The sequence below is a fragment of the Arachis duranensis genome, chromosome 5, assembly GCF_000817695.3.
Source record: "Arachis duranensis cultivar V14167 chromosome 5, aradu.V14167.gnm2.J7QH, whole genome shotgun sequence".
NCBI classification, from domain to species: domain Eukaryota; kingdom Viridiplantae; phylum Streptophyta; class Magnoliopsida; order Fabales; family Fabaceae; genus Arachis; species Arachis duranensis.
In genome coordinates this window covers 24008471-24024122 of record NC_029776.3, presented here as the reverse complement: position 1 = coordinate 24024122, position 15652 = coordinate 24008471, and positions in this window count along the sequence as shown.

The window sequence follows — 15652 nt, the reverse complement described above, 5'->3', positions numbered from 1 at the left end:
GCCCTCAGAAAGATCGAGATCCATTCACCAGAGAAATTATGAAGACCAAAATCCCAAAGGATTTCAAACTTCCGGATATGACGCTATATGACGGCACCTCAGACCCCAACCACCATCTCAGCAACTTCAGAAGTAGAATGTACCTCACTGATGCCTCAGATGCAGTTCGCTACAAGGCCTTTCCAACAACTCTCACCAAGACAGCCATTAAATGGTTTGACAACCTACCCCCAAAATCCATTTCAAGTTTCGACGACCTGGCCAAGAAGTTCTTGGCCCGATTCTCCATACAAAAGGACAAAGCCAAACACGCACCCAGTCTACTCGGGATCAAGCAAGGAGATCGAGAAAGTCTTCGCAATTACATGGAAAGATTCAACAAAACATGCATGGACATACAAAATCTACCGACAGAAGCTGCCGTCATGGGCCTCATAAACGGCCTGCGAGAAGGACCATTCAGTCAATCTATATCAAAAAGATACCCGACATCCCTAGACGAAGTACAAGAACGAGCGCAGAAGTACATTAACATGGAGGAAAATTCTCGACTTGGCGAAGCCTCGAGGTCCGGTTCTGCCTACCGGGATAAAGAATCCAAGAAAAAGGAAGACCGCTCCGGAGAAAAAATCAAAAAATATCACAACTACACCCCTCTTAGGGTATCCTTGGTAGACGTCTACAAAGAAGTCTGCCATACGGAAAAAATCCCTCCAGCTCGGCCACTTAAAGGCAAAAGTAGAGGAGGTAATCGGAATGAATACTGCGAATATCACCGACTTCGAGGGCATTCCACCAACGAATGCTTCGACTTGAAGAACGTCATAGAAAAATTAGTACGAGAAGGAAAGCTAGATCGGTTCTTGGCCAACCGGGACGAAGAACCAAGGAAAAGAAAGAGGGATGAGGATGTTGGACGATCCGAACGATCACCTCGCACACCGGAAAGACATGTCCACGTGATACATGGCGGATTTGTTGGGGGAGGAATCTCCAAATCATCCCGCAAGCGACACCTCAAAGAGGTATACCATGTCGAGGGACAGAAGGAGACGCCAGACATCCCGGCAATCACATTTACCAAAGACGATGCATCCGGAATCATCTCAGGACACGACGACCCCATGGTCATTACGATCATATTAGCAAATGCCAACCTCCACCGTACACTAATCGACCAGAGAAGCTCTGCCGACATCTTATTCAAAACCGCCTTCGACAAGCTCGGCCTAGAAGAGAAAGAGCTAAGAGCATACCCAAACAGCCTGTTCGGACTGGGAGATGTCCCCGTTCAACCACTGGGATACGTGTCGCTGCATACAACCTTTGGGAAGGGAAACCAATCTAAAACACTCAAGATAGACTACATCGTGGTCGACGTAAGCTCGGCCTACAATGCCCTGATAGGTCGGACAACGTTAAATCAGCTCGGCGCAATAGTTTTAACTCCACATCTATGCATGAAATTTCCAACTGCAGAAGGGATAGCTACAATAAAAGCAGATCAAAAGATGGCGCGTCGCTGTTACAACGAAAGTCTAAACATCCGAGGCGAAGCAAGAGAGTTCCACACAATCGAACTCGGTGGAGCTCAGAGACGAGAAGAGCTCCGACCACAACCCGAAGGGGAAGTAGAAAGAGTCCAGATTGGAGACACCTCGGATAAAACAACTAATATTGGCACGATTCTAAAAGGAGATGCAAAAGAATCATTGATACAGTTTCTGCGAGATAATGTTGATCTCTTCGTATGGAAAGCTACCGACATGCCGGGTATAGATCCCAAACTAATGAGCCACAAGTTGGCAGTCTACCCGGGCTCCCGACCGATACAACAAAGACGAAGAAAACTTGGGCCAGAACGATCTCAGGCTGTGGAAGAATAGGTACAATCATTACTAGAGGCAGGGTTCATAAGGGAAGTCAAATACCCACTATGGCTAGCAAACGTCGTTTTGGTGAAAAAATCAAACGGGAAGTGGCGAATGTGCACTGACTACACCGACCTCAACAAAGCCTGTCCAAAAGATCCTTACCCACTCCCAAGCATCGACGCTCTAGTAGATGCTTCATCAGGATACAAGTATCTCTCATTCATGGACGCATACTCGGGGTACAACCAGATACCAATGTATCCGCCAGACCAAGAAAAAACCTCGTTTCTTACACCTAAGGCAAATTATTGCTACATCGTGATGCCTTTCGGTCTAAAAAACGCAGGAGCCACTTATCAAAGGCTAATGAATAAAGTCTTCTCAGACCACATCGGAAAAATCATGGAGGTCTACGTGGATGACATGTTGATAAAGACACAAAGCGAAGAGACATTGCTAACCGATTTGATTCAAGTATTCGATACCATAAGGAAGCACGGTATGCGACTCAACCCAGCTAAATGCACCTTCGCAGTAGAAGCAGGTAAATTTTTAGGATTTATGCTCACACAAAGGGGAATCGAGGCAAATCCAGATAAATGTCAGGCCATACTCAACATGAAGAGCCTGACCTGCGTCAAAGAGGTACAACAGCTCAATGGGAGGTTGGCAGCCTTGTCCAAATTCCTAGCAGGATCAGCAATAAGATCCCTCCCTTTCTACGCTACCTTGAAGAAAGGAAAAAACTTCGAATGGACAGCAGAATGTGAACAAGCCTTCAAAGACTTCAAAGAATTCTTGGGGCAACCACCTATCCTATCTCGACCACAAGAGGGAGAACCACTCATACTATACCTCGCAGTAGGAAGTCGGGCAATAGCTTCAGCGCTGATTCGAGAAGACAAAAGAGGACAACAACCCGTCTACTTCATTAGTAAAGCACTACAGGGGTCAGAGCTGAACTACCAGAAAATAGAAAAATTTGCATACGCTCTGATACTCACATCTCGGCGACTTCGCCCATACTTCCAGGCACATACCATCAAAGTTCGGACCAACCAGCCCATAAAAGGGATATTACAGAAAACAGATCTAGCAGAAAGAATCCTACAATGGGCAATCGAGTTGTCCGAGTTCGACCTCCAATATGAGGCACGGACAGCCATTAAATCACAACACCTAGCCGACTTCATCGCAGAATTCACAGACATCCCGAAAATCCCCATAGAATGGAACATATACGTCGACGGATCCTCAAATAAAACAGGAAGCGGTGCGGGTGTAATAATCGAAAGCAACCAAGGAACTCAACTTGAGCTATCCCTTAAATTCAGATTCCTGGCCTCAAACAATCAGGCGGAATACGAAGCACTATTAGCCGGTCTGAAGCTGGCCAGGGAGGTGGGAGCTCGGAAACTCAACATCTACAGTGACTCATAAGTCATCACCTCACAAATAACAGGAAGCTACCAAGCCAAAGATCCGACCATGAAAAAATACTTGGATAAAACCAAAGAACAGCTCGGACAATTCGGGGAATATAGAATCCACCACATACCTCGTGAGCAAAATGCCCGAGCTGACGCCCTTTCAAAATTAGCCAGCACCAAACCAGGGGGCAACAACAGAAGCCTCATCCAGGAGGTATTACAGAACCCGTCAATAGCGGAAGAAGAAAGAATCCTAGCCATAATTGGCCGGGATCAAGGATGGATGACCCCCATAATGAATTACCTCAAAACAGAAGAACTCCCTACAGATGAAAAAGAGGCAAAGAGGCTGAAAAGGGAGGCACAGTACTACATTATTATAAACAACACGCTGTACAAAAGAGGAATATCAACACCTTTACTAAAATGCGTACCAACTTCCAACACAAAGGAAATCCTGGAGAAAGTACACAGCGGCATCTGTGGAAATCATCTCGGAGCGCAAGCTCTCGCTAAAAAGATACTCCGGGCAGGATTCTATTGGCCAACTCTACAAAAGGAGGCTACAGAATTTGTAAGGACATGTCCACCATGCCAGAAACATGCCAACTTTCACATTGCCCCACCAGAAAAGCTCATCAGCGTGACCTCACCCTGGCCATTTGCGAAATGGGGACTCGACCTTCTCGGACCCTTCCCACAGGGATCGGGACAAGTAAAATTCCTTATAGTAGGAGTAGACTACTTCACAAAATGGATCGAGGCAGAACCCCTGGCCAACGCCACCGCTCAAAGAAGTCGAAAATTCCTATATAGGAACATCATTACGAGGTTTGGAGTACCATATTCCATCACCACGGACAACGGTACCCAATTTACAGATGCAGGATTTAGAAAACTCGTGGCCGACTTAAACATAAAACACCAGTTCACCTCCGTCGAACATCCCCAAGCCAATGGACAAGCCGAAGCGGCCAACAAAGTCATATTGGCCGGACTAAAGCGGAGATTACAAGAAGCAAAAGGGGCCTGGGCCGAGGAACTTCCACAAGTCCTGTGGGCGTATCGAACAACCCCCCATTCTACTACGAACGAATCACCATTCCGACTAGCATACGGAGTAGAGGCAATGATCCCAATAGAAGTCGAGGAAGGATCTCCTCGAGTAGTTCACTATAATGAACAAGCCAATTCTCAACTCCAAAGAGAAGAACTCGACCTACTTCCAGAAATCCAAGAAAGAGCTCGGATCAGAGAAGAAGCACTAAAGCAGCGAATGGCTTCCAGGTATAATCAAAAGATGGTGCCAAGAGACTTCATGAAAGGCGACTTCGTCTTAATCCGAAATGATATTGGAATAACTCGACCCGAAGAAGGAAAGCTGGCAGCTAACTGGAAATGACCCTACCGTGTCACAGAAGTACTCGGAAAGGGCTCCTACAGACTGTCCGAACTCGAGGGACGAGAACTCCCCAGATCATGGCACGCCTGTAACCTAAGAAGGTACTATAGCTAGAAAAGGTATAAAAATCTCAAGACGCACTCTTTTTCCTAAAAAAGGTTTTTTAATGAGGCGTCAAGATTGAGACTTAAGGATACAGAAAACTCCCGCCTACATATGTATATATATTTGCACTTCCTTTAAATGAAATATATTTGATTATAAAGCAACAGGTCGACAGAAAGTGAAGAAAAATTCACTGTACGATCCCGATAGGAATGATCAATCGATAAAGGTGAAAACGCGATTCACCTAAAGACCGATCATCCCAGGATAAAATCGCCATCTACAAATCGGCAAAGATGAACACAGAATAATGCAAGAAGTTATTGAAAGTGATCCCAAAAAGGAGCCTGACGAGGTCCTATGGATTGCTATATAATAACTTAAAAAGACTGGTCGAGACCAAAAAATCTGACCAAGTCATCCCAAGTTATCAGCAAATCCCTGGAAAGAGGTCTGGCCAACCCTATTAAAGAGGAATTGCTATAACTTAGAAGAGATCGACCTAACGAAGACGGTCTCCTACAAAACAAGTTGTAAAAGTAATCCCTGAAAGAGACCTAACAAATGGTCCAAGAAAGAGGATTACAAAAACAACTTAGAAGAGATCGACCTAACGAAGTCAGTCTCCTACAAAACAAGTTGTAAAAGTAATCCCTTAAAGAGACCTAACAAATGGTCCAAGAAAGAGGATTACATAAACAACTTAGAAGAGATCGACCTAACGAAGTCGGTCTCCTACAAAACAAGCTGTAAAAGTAATCCCTGAAAAGAGACCTAACAAATGGTCCAAGAAAGAGGATTACAAAAACAACTTAGAAGAGATCGACCTAACGAAGTCGGTCTCCTACAAAACAAGTTGTAAAAGTAATCCCTGAAAGAGACCTAACAATGGTCCAAGAAAGAGGATTACGAAAACAACTTAGAAGATATCGGTCTAATGAAATCAATCTCCTACAGGATAAGTTATAAAAGTAATCCCTTAAGGAGACCTGGCAAAAGGTCCAAGAGGATTACAAAAATAACTTAAAAGGGGACCAACATAAAGAAATCGGTTATGAGGCGCTAAAAATACAAACAAAAGCAAGAAAAACCAAGAAACAAGTTGGACCCCCTACAGGCACGGCCTCAAAAGGATCCAAGCTACAACCAATAAGCACGAAAGCAACCTAAAGAGGCCAAACAGCAAAATTCCAACAGATATCATGCATAGTACGATAAAGCTTCAAGAGGTCACCAAAATCAACCTCAAGAAGCTACTTTTGCTTTTCAAAATAAAGTTGCCAGGCGGGCAACTAAAAAGTGTCAACAGTTAAACAAAACAATAAACGGTTCAAACAAAACCCACACAACGGGCCATATACACAAATATCCAAGGAAAAAAGATCAGCTAAAATCAGGAGCCTTCACAGCAGCATCAGTTTGGGGAGAAGCAGGACGAGTCTGAAGGGGCACAGCATCAACAGTTCCATCATCCCGGTTCAGGACCTGGCAGTCCGGGTCAGATGGAACCGGAGGAATAGAAGAGGACGACACCTTAAGAGAAGGCACTGGAAGAGGATCAGTCTCATCATCATCTTGGTCATTAGGGACAATCTTACCATCCCTCACAACATTGTCCAAGCTGATGAGAGTCAAGTCGGCATCAGGAGCTACAACCCGGAACTGCTCCATCAGGTTCTCGGAAGCAGCAGTTACGCTACCCACAAGGTGACCCTGAAGCTCACCATAATTAACCCGAGCCGTTTCCAAATCCTCCCGAAGATGCATCAATTCCCTATAAGCCGAGACATAGCTATCCTTATGTTTCAAAGCCATGTCCTCGGCTAGCTTCAAGGAAGCAGCAAGGGCAATTGAGCTGGCCTTCTCACCCTCCAGTTCCTTCTCCACCTTGGCCAACTTCACCTCCAACTCCTCCTTCAGACCCTTGATTCGATCAAATTCTGACTTGGCCTCCTCCATAAAAGATTTGGTAGCATGAATCGGAATTCCCTGCATCGTTCGAAAAATAGCCGCACCCATATGAGCCATCTTCACACTATTTAGGGTAATAAAATACATATGCTTCAGAAAAGACACGTCGTCCATGGAAAGCCCACCATAGGGGGCAATTTGCTGGTCAACAAATTTAATGGCATCAAAGTCCGGTGCATCCAAGTTAAAAGGCTCGGATGTTTTTTGCTTCTTGTTAGGAGGGGCGACAGGAGCTGCTGTGGAAGATTGTGGAGGATCTACCAGACGAACCCGAGGAATAGGAATTACTTTCCTCGGCCCGGGAGAACTCAGAATAGGAGGTTTAACTGAAGCTTGGGAAGATCCCTCGCCGACTACTTTGGCCAAAATGTTTAAAGCAGCAGTTGCCTTCTTCTCCTTCTTGAAGGCCTTCATAGAATCATTATTCTTCGACATCTCTGAAGAACACAAAATCAACCACAAAAGACAAGTTACAACATAGGAGAAGAAAAAAGCTCGGGAGCAAGTATAAAAATAAAGCAGACAGTACCCAAAGCAGCCCAACCAAAGATGGATCACTCAGAAACCTCTTCGTATCCAGATGGGGAGGCTTCCCCCACAAATCTTCAAGAACAACTACAAAAGCCTACTCAACCTCACTAAGCATTTCCCATGTGTAACGTGGCACTCTTACATTCTTTTGCCACTCTAGAGGAAAAGCAGGCTCGTCATTTTCATCAAGGAAAAAGGGGCGGGCCCCCTCAACAGCTCGAACTCTAAAAAAGTAGTTCTTGAAGTCTTTAAAAGACTCATCATACATCGCAAACACTTTATGGCCCTGGGCGGACCGGAAAGAAACCCAAGAAGCTTTCTTTTTTGAAGAACCACCAGGCTTGGCAGAAACAAACAAGTAAAGAAACAGAGTCTGGGAAGGTGTTACATCTAGTTCACGGCAGAGAAGTTGAAAAATTTTGATGAAACCCCAGGAATTGGGGTGAAGCTGGGATGGAGCAATATTACACGACCACAACAGGTCGGTTTCAAAGGCAGTAAAAGGAAAATTAACATTCAGTTGGCCGAAAAAGTATTCATAGGCATAGAAGAAGGGACGCTCCCTCTCAATAGAAGTCGGAAAGCAAACCCTCTCATCAGAATCAGGAGCAACAAGCTCGTAATCCCCCTCGCGAGCACTGTTACCACAAATCCTATGACGCTTCCTCAGCTCTGTACAAAATTCAGCGTCCACAACGGAAACACACAACAAGACAAGGGAGTCCAGCCAATCGGACATCCCCCTCGGGAACTCTGGAAGACATCTCTACAATATTATTTCGAGAAGACATGAGGCCAACTAATCCTACAAAGTAAGAAAAGAAGATAAGGGTTACTACAAACATCTCGGACAAAGGGGAAAACAACTCGGTCAATACTTCTAAGGCAATAAAAAGCAAAGAAAGGAAAACCCCAAGACTCAAACCTAAAGTCCTGGGGTATCCTTTGGAGGCAGTAACAAGGCAAGGTTTCCAGAAAAATAGTGTGAAAATCGCATCCCAGCATTTTTTCAAAACAAAGAAAAAGTCTTCAAACAAGCAAGCATTTTCAGAAGCATAAGTCGTCATAGCTTACCAAATAAAAAAGCATTCCCAAAATGACAAAACGCGCCAAAGCAGAAATCTTCAAAGGAACGAACTTTTTCAAAATCAAAAATAAAAGCGATCAAGTAAAAGCAAGGAACAGATGCAGATTCCCTGTCAGAAGCAACAAAACCCTAGAAAAGCCTCGACAAAAATGCCAAAAAGATCACGAAAAGATTCAAGCTTTCAAACATGCAAAATCAGAACTTCACCAAAAAACTAAAGACGAAACTACGAAAGAAGCAAGAAAGCTAGTACCAACCTGGAAAGGACAGCGAGCTTCAAAGAAACTGAAGATGGAAATCTGGGAACACCTTCTCACAAAGAACGCGAGCAAAGAGCAAATGTCGCAGGGAAAAACGTGAAACTCGAGGCGAAAACAGAAGCTCCAGAAACGCCAAACGACGCCGCAAACACAGAAAAAAGGAGAAGTGCGAAACAAAAAATAGAAGAGCAGAGAGAACGGAGAAGAGAAGTTATGAAAAGGGCAAAAGAAGAGAAACCGTTTCTAGGCTTTCAAAAATCGAAATAAAGAGCCAAAAGGAAACGGGGCAATTAATGCTAAAATTAAGGAAAGCATTAAACCCTCGCACGTTCCCAAAACGCCGATATAAAAGCGCGCGCCTTTAGAGGAAACGTTATACATTCAAAAGCTGCTACAAAAGAATCAACGAAATGCTTGAGATCGGCTTCACTAAAGAAGGACCGAAGTCAAGGACTCGGCCTCAAAAAAGAAGACCGAGCTCAAGCAGGGGCACTGTTCATACCCTGGGTCGAGCTGCCCGACCCGGGATGTTCTACAGACAAAGCGACCGACCTCTTCAGGTCAGACAATCCGACCTCTTCTCAAAGAGCTCGGCCAAAGTCACGAGAAAGCCCAAACAAATGGGCCCAAATAGAGGAACACGCCCCAGATCCTAAGGCAGCCCAAGCCTACAAGAAAAGGGCGGTTCCCTTAAAGATAAGATGACCTCACTTAAAGATAAAGATAAGATAAGATAACTAACTTATCTTATCCGCAGGAGGCCACATCTCACCATTATAAATACACTGGAGCACCCAGGTATAACTCATACTTTGATTCTACTCAATACCTGTTTAATACCCATGCTAACTTAAGCATCAGAGTCTCTTACAGGTACCCCCCACCCTCCGGTGACGAATGATCAGCAGTTCAGCCAGTCCAACAAGTCAGACACAACAGCTCCGACCAGTACAGAAGATCTCGTCCGAGATCGACCTACAGTTTCAGGTAACCCTCGGAACAGTGTCAGTTCTGGCGTTTTACGCCAAAAAAGGTCTCTAGGTGGCGTTGTGACGCCAGTTTGGGCCATCAAATCTCAGGCAAAGTATAAACTATTATATATTTCTGAAAAGCCCAGGATGTCTACTTTCCAACGCAATTAAGAGCGCGCTAATTGGGCTTCTGTAGCTCCAGAAAATCTATTTTGAGTGCAGAGAGGTCAGAATCCAATAGCATCTGCAGTCCTTTCTCAGCCTCTGAATCAGATTTTTGCTCAGGTCCCTTAATTTCAGCCAGAAAATACCTGAAATTATAGAAAAACTAAAAACTCATAGTAAAGTCCAGAAATGTGATTTTTAAGTAAAAATTAATAAAAATATAGTAAAAAGTGAGTAGAACATGCTAAAAACTATATGAAAACACTACCAAAAAGCGTATAAAATATCCGCTCATCATGCTTACATTATAGCATGGCTTCTCCTTCTTTGTCACCATTGTCTTCTTCATTTTTGTTGTAAAGACAAAAAAATTGGTTAATAATTCACTGAATACACCGACAAGCACAAGCATGCATATTTTAATCAAGTGAATCAAAATGGCCAACTCCATTGAATCGAACACCATTCATGTGCTGAATAAAATGTGATAAACATTCAATCATAAAAAAAATCTTTGCATGCAAAATAACTCAACTGAACACATAACAATCAGGTGAATTACCATGACCAAAACCACTAAACTGAACACCATTCATTTGTTGAATAAAGCGTGATAAACATTCAATTAGTAAGGAAAACATTTATGCATGCACAAGGACTCAACTGAACACACTAACAATCAGGTGAATCAAAATTACCAACACCACTGAACCGAACACCATTCATATGCTGAATAAAACGTGATAAATATTCAATCATTAAGAAAAACATTTCTGCATACACAAGGACTCAACTGAATACACTAACAATCAAGTGAATAAAAATGAGCAACTCCACTGAACCGAGCAACATTCATGTGCTGAATAAAACGTCATAAACATTCAGTCATCAAGAATAGCATTTCTCCATACAAAAAAAGTCAACTAAACACACTAACAATCAAGTGAATCAAAATGAGCAACTTCACTAAACAGAACGAAAATAAGAACACATTTCATTCCAAGCCTAGTTACGCAAAAAAAAATGGAATCAGAATAAGTCGATCTACTAAACGAAGCAACTCAATCCAGTAAACCTAAAATGCAACTAGGAGAAACGTGACATTGTAAGATTTTAAATGAACAATTATTTTTCTCATACCTTTCGCAGTCTCTTTTCTTGTTTTCATTTGTTTTTTCTTCTTCCTTTCGAAATCTTCTCGCGATTCCTGAGTAGAAGCAATTTCCGCAGAGAAAAAAATTGTGCTTTGAGAGATTTTGAGAGAGATTTGAAGTTCTCCAGTAGCAGTTTCAATGTTGAAGAAGGAACGTTGTTTCATATTTAAGGCGCAAATGAATGTTAATAATTCGGGGGTTTGGGGCACATGGATTTCACGTTTCATTTAATGACATTGGGGGCACGTGAGTTTTTTTAGTATTGGACCAGCTTGGATGGATTTGGATGAAAAATTATATAGATATGTAACATGACTGTATAAAATATTTGTGTTAATTATATAATATATAACATATTTAATGACACTGTAAGAGATTAAGTCTTAAATTATTAATTAAAATTTTGCATGTATAGTAATTTTTAATTATTTTTAAATAAAAATTAAAACAATTATTGTAAGACCTAGAACTTTTGAAAAGTCTTATTATGATCAAGTCTCAAATCATATAGTTATTTATAGCCTTAATTTTAGAAATTATTTTATTAAAGATAATTAAGGCAATTTTTGATTTATTGAATTTGAAATAAGTTATGATTATTATCCAATTTTACAATCCTATATTTAGATTATAAAGTTGCCAGTTATGAAATAATAAGGATTTTGTATGATTTGGATTAAATAAGTAATATTTTAACTATTAATACTGCTACTTTGGAAAATAAAGGATTTAATTATACTATTTCTAATTATTTGATTTGAACATTTTATTGAAAATAATTTGTAAAATTGAGGAGCAAATAGTATTTTTGTACATTAATTTTGTTGGATTAAAATTTGTTCCTAATTACTATATTACCCATACTTTTATTTGAAATTACAAAAGTAATCCAAACCCTGAAAACCTAACCCGGCCCATTTCACCCACACCCAATTCCCTAATGCTACAGCAGTAGCAACTGCTACCCCTCTCTACCCTAGTCACACATACACACGCTGAGACAATAGAGAAAGAAAGAAAGAAAGAAAGAAAGAAAGAGCAATCGGAGGAGAAGGAGGGGAGGGGGCCGTTGCCGCCACCTTTATCGCGCGCTACTGTCGGCGTGGTTCCACCACCGCCAACGCATCCTGTGGAGTCGTTACCGGCAGTGATAGGGTCCGACGCCGCCTCCCTCGCTAATGCCATGAACTACGAACAGAGGAGAGAGAGGTCGAAACGGAGAGCTACGCGAGGAAGGGGGTGGTCGTAGGTCGCCATCGTCGGGGCTTCTGTCATGCCCTGCCGCTCGCCGATGCCGATCAATGGAGGAAGTGCAGCGCCTCCGTGGGTCCATTACCGTCGAACTCGAAGGAGGAGGAAGGCCGCCCAGTCACACCGAGCAGGAGAGCTGAGGCGAGTTGGGAGTCCGACCACCGCGCCCAGCCATTGTTCACATCGCAGGCGTCACCTCCATTGGAACCGCCGCGCCCAGACACGTCACTGCTGTGCTTCTTGCCACAGTGCCGCTACCGTTGCTCACCTTTCAAAGTTGCAGCACCGCCACTGCTGGGGGGTCTGCCACCGGTCTGATCTGAGGGAGAGGAGATGGCTATCACCGCTGCTGCCAGCTCCTGGGTGCCATTCAAACCGCCACTCCCGCCACCCAAAACTTCGCTACCGTCGCTGGAGAACTCTGCCGATAAGGGTTTTAATTTGTGGTTTTGGTCATTTTGGATTTTAAAAAGGTTTTGATGCTGCACGGTTTTTATAGTTGATCCACCGGATCTTCTGGCCGCCGCCGGAGATATTGCCGGGGCCGGTTCGAAATCGCAGCTGCTTCGTTTTGTTAATTCAGTGAGTATTTCTATTTCGAAAGCCTCGCGTTAGTACCTTGTTGTGATTGGTTAATCAATATGAGTTTTGGTAACGTGGGGTCGAGTCCTGATTGTTATGTGTTGTGATTAGAGTTGTTGAGATTGTTAAGAAAGCAAAAAGGACTTATGAGGCATTTAGATTATGGATTTGCATTTTGAGGTAGGGGCGCTTTTCGAAAACTATGTTTTTATATATTGAAATTATTACATATGGATACTGATGTGAGACAATGTACAATTGGTGATTGTATAAGCCTTATGTGATGTTGATTGTCTTGGATGAATGTAATTATATGTTTGAATGGATTATTATTTGGTTTTGATGAATGGATTGTTGCTTAACTATTCCTTTAAAGCTTTGGAAATGAGTTCAATCGGTTGATAATGGTTTGATTTTGAAACGGTTTCCTTGAGATATGAAAATGAGATGATTGTTGGATTTAGCTTGCTTTTGAACTGATTTCTGGTTTTGAACTGTTGAAAAGGATTGTGGAACAGTTTAGTTGAGACCCGAACTGGGTGGCAAAGTTTAAGTTTTAGGAGAGAAGCTGCCAAAATTTCTATAAAATATGAGTCTTTATTTGAAATGTTATTTGGGAAAATTATGAGTTTAATGCCTTTCCTATTTACTTGGAGAATTGTAAATGTAGGGCTTCTTTTATTATCTTTACTTAGAACAATTATGAAAGCGATTTTTAAAAGGATTTGGATTTCGATTGATGAACCTTATTATTCTGACGTTTTAAATAAGCTTCAGAGTATCTTTTGAACTCTAGTTTAACACAACAAAAATGATTCTCTTAGCAGTTTGAAACGCTTCAGATTTAATCATGGAATTGAGGCCAATTTTGTTTAAGTAAAGGAAATGGCTTTGAAAGGAGTAATTGATTACATGACGCAGTTTGGCTTAGATCCTATTTTATTACTCAAATCATGAAGCTAATGTTTTAATGATTTTAAGAGAATTTGACAAAATAAGTTATGTTAATCTCCCCTAAAGACTTGAGACTCTGCCGAGGGACTTTTGTTATAAAATCCCATTGTGGGATGGATGATTTTGAATATTTCCAAAATGAATCTTTAACTTTTCATGGTTTTGGAAGATTTGGAAAGAGGATACCAAGAGTGGCTTTGTTTTAAAAAGGGAACCTACCTTGAGAAAAAAGGGGCTTATGAGCCTGAGATGATTTGAGAAATGGAAACTTTAAAGCCACGGCTGAAAAGTGTTGAAACTTGATTTTAAAGTAAAATGAATTGAGAAAAAGTGATTTATGGCTTAAATGCCGATTTTATGAATTTGATGATTTTGAATGGTGGAAGTGCTATTTTGTTATGAGCTGGAATGACTGTGTATGCTATTGAATTATGGCTGATTACCGAATGAGTTATAAGCCGTATGGCTGACAATGAATCATGAATTTAAGCCGGATGGCTGAGATGGATGTTGATCCATGGCTGAGAATGAATGCATATATGCTGAGATATTGATAATTGTGATTTTGCACTTCCACTATCTGAGACACGAGTTCCTTGGAAGAAAGTAGTGGCTAGCCACCTCGTGCTCCAGGTGGAGACTCGAGACTCTGTTGACCCTATGTCGTAAGGGTGGCCAGGCACTGTGAAAGCCCCGGATGAGCTCGCCCCCATGAATATACACCAGTGAGGGTGTTTGATATGGATTATGATTATGATCATGATAATGATCGAGAATAACTCGAGTTGGGGATGCACGACAGAGGGACAGTCCAATGGTTAGCTACCAGGACTTGTCGGGTTAGCCCTATAACCGACAGATGATATCATCAGCCACTAGGACAGGCATGCATCATATGCATCTATGTGACATTATTTGGGTGTGCATATTGTACTTGGTTTGCCTTTGTGACTACTTGTGATTAACTGCTAATTGTTCTACTTGTAATAACTGTTTCTTTGTGCTTGCATCTTCCTATTTGTGTTTGCTAATGAGACTCTGTTGGACTGTGGTGATTGGTTGTTGGTTGGATTGTTTGGACCTAGCGCCGTGGTTGAAATGAGATGGACCGATGGTTGGTTTCGGTTTTGTGATTCTGATTTGGAAAAGTATGAAAGGCTAATTTGTTTTAGCATAGATAAACCTTTTGAAAGGCTTTCGAATCTTATTTTAAATGAACAGTTTTCCCTTTTAGAAAAGATTTCCGATTTTCCTTTTATTGTAAATCGTTGTTTTTGAAAAGAGGCATAAGACGGTTATTAATCACTGGTATGGTTTATCTTCACGTATCCTATTACAGTAATTCCCAAAAACCCTCTACTGAGAACCCTTTCAAGGATGATGTTTGGTGCGCGGAAATTGTGATCATCAATGGTGCCATCAACATGGTACGCTCAATTGCAATCTCAACTCTTTATCACAACTTCGCCCAACTAACCAACAAGTGCACTGGGTCGTCCAAGTAATAAACCTTACGCGAGTAAGGGTCGATCCCACGGAGATTGTTGGTATGAAGCAAGCTATGGTCATCTTGTAAATCTCAGTCAGGCAGACTCAAATGGTTATGGAGGATAATATAAGATATAAGATAAGGATAGAGATACTTATGCAATTCATTGGTGAGAATTTCAGATAAGCGTATGGAGATGCTTTGTCTCTTCCGTCTCTCTGCTTTCCTACTGTCTTCATCTAATCCTTCTTACTCCTTTCCATGGCAAGCTGTATGTTGGGCATCACCGTTGTCAATGGCTACAGTCCCGTCCTCTCAGTGAAAATGTTCAACGCACCCTGTCATGGCACGGCTATTCAGCTGTCGGTTCTCGATCATGTCGGAATAGAATCCAGTGATTCTTTTGCATCTATCACTAACGCCCCA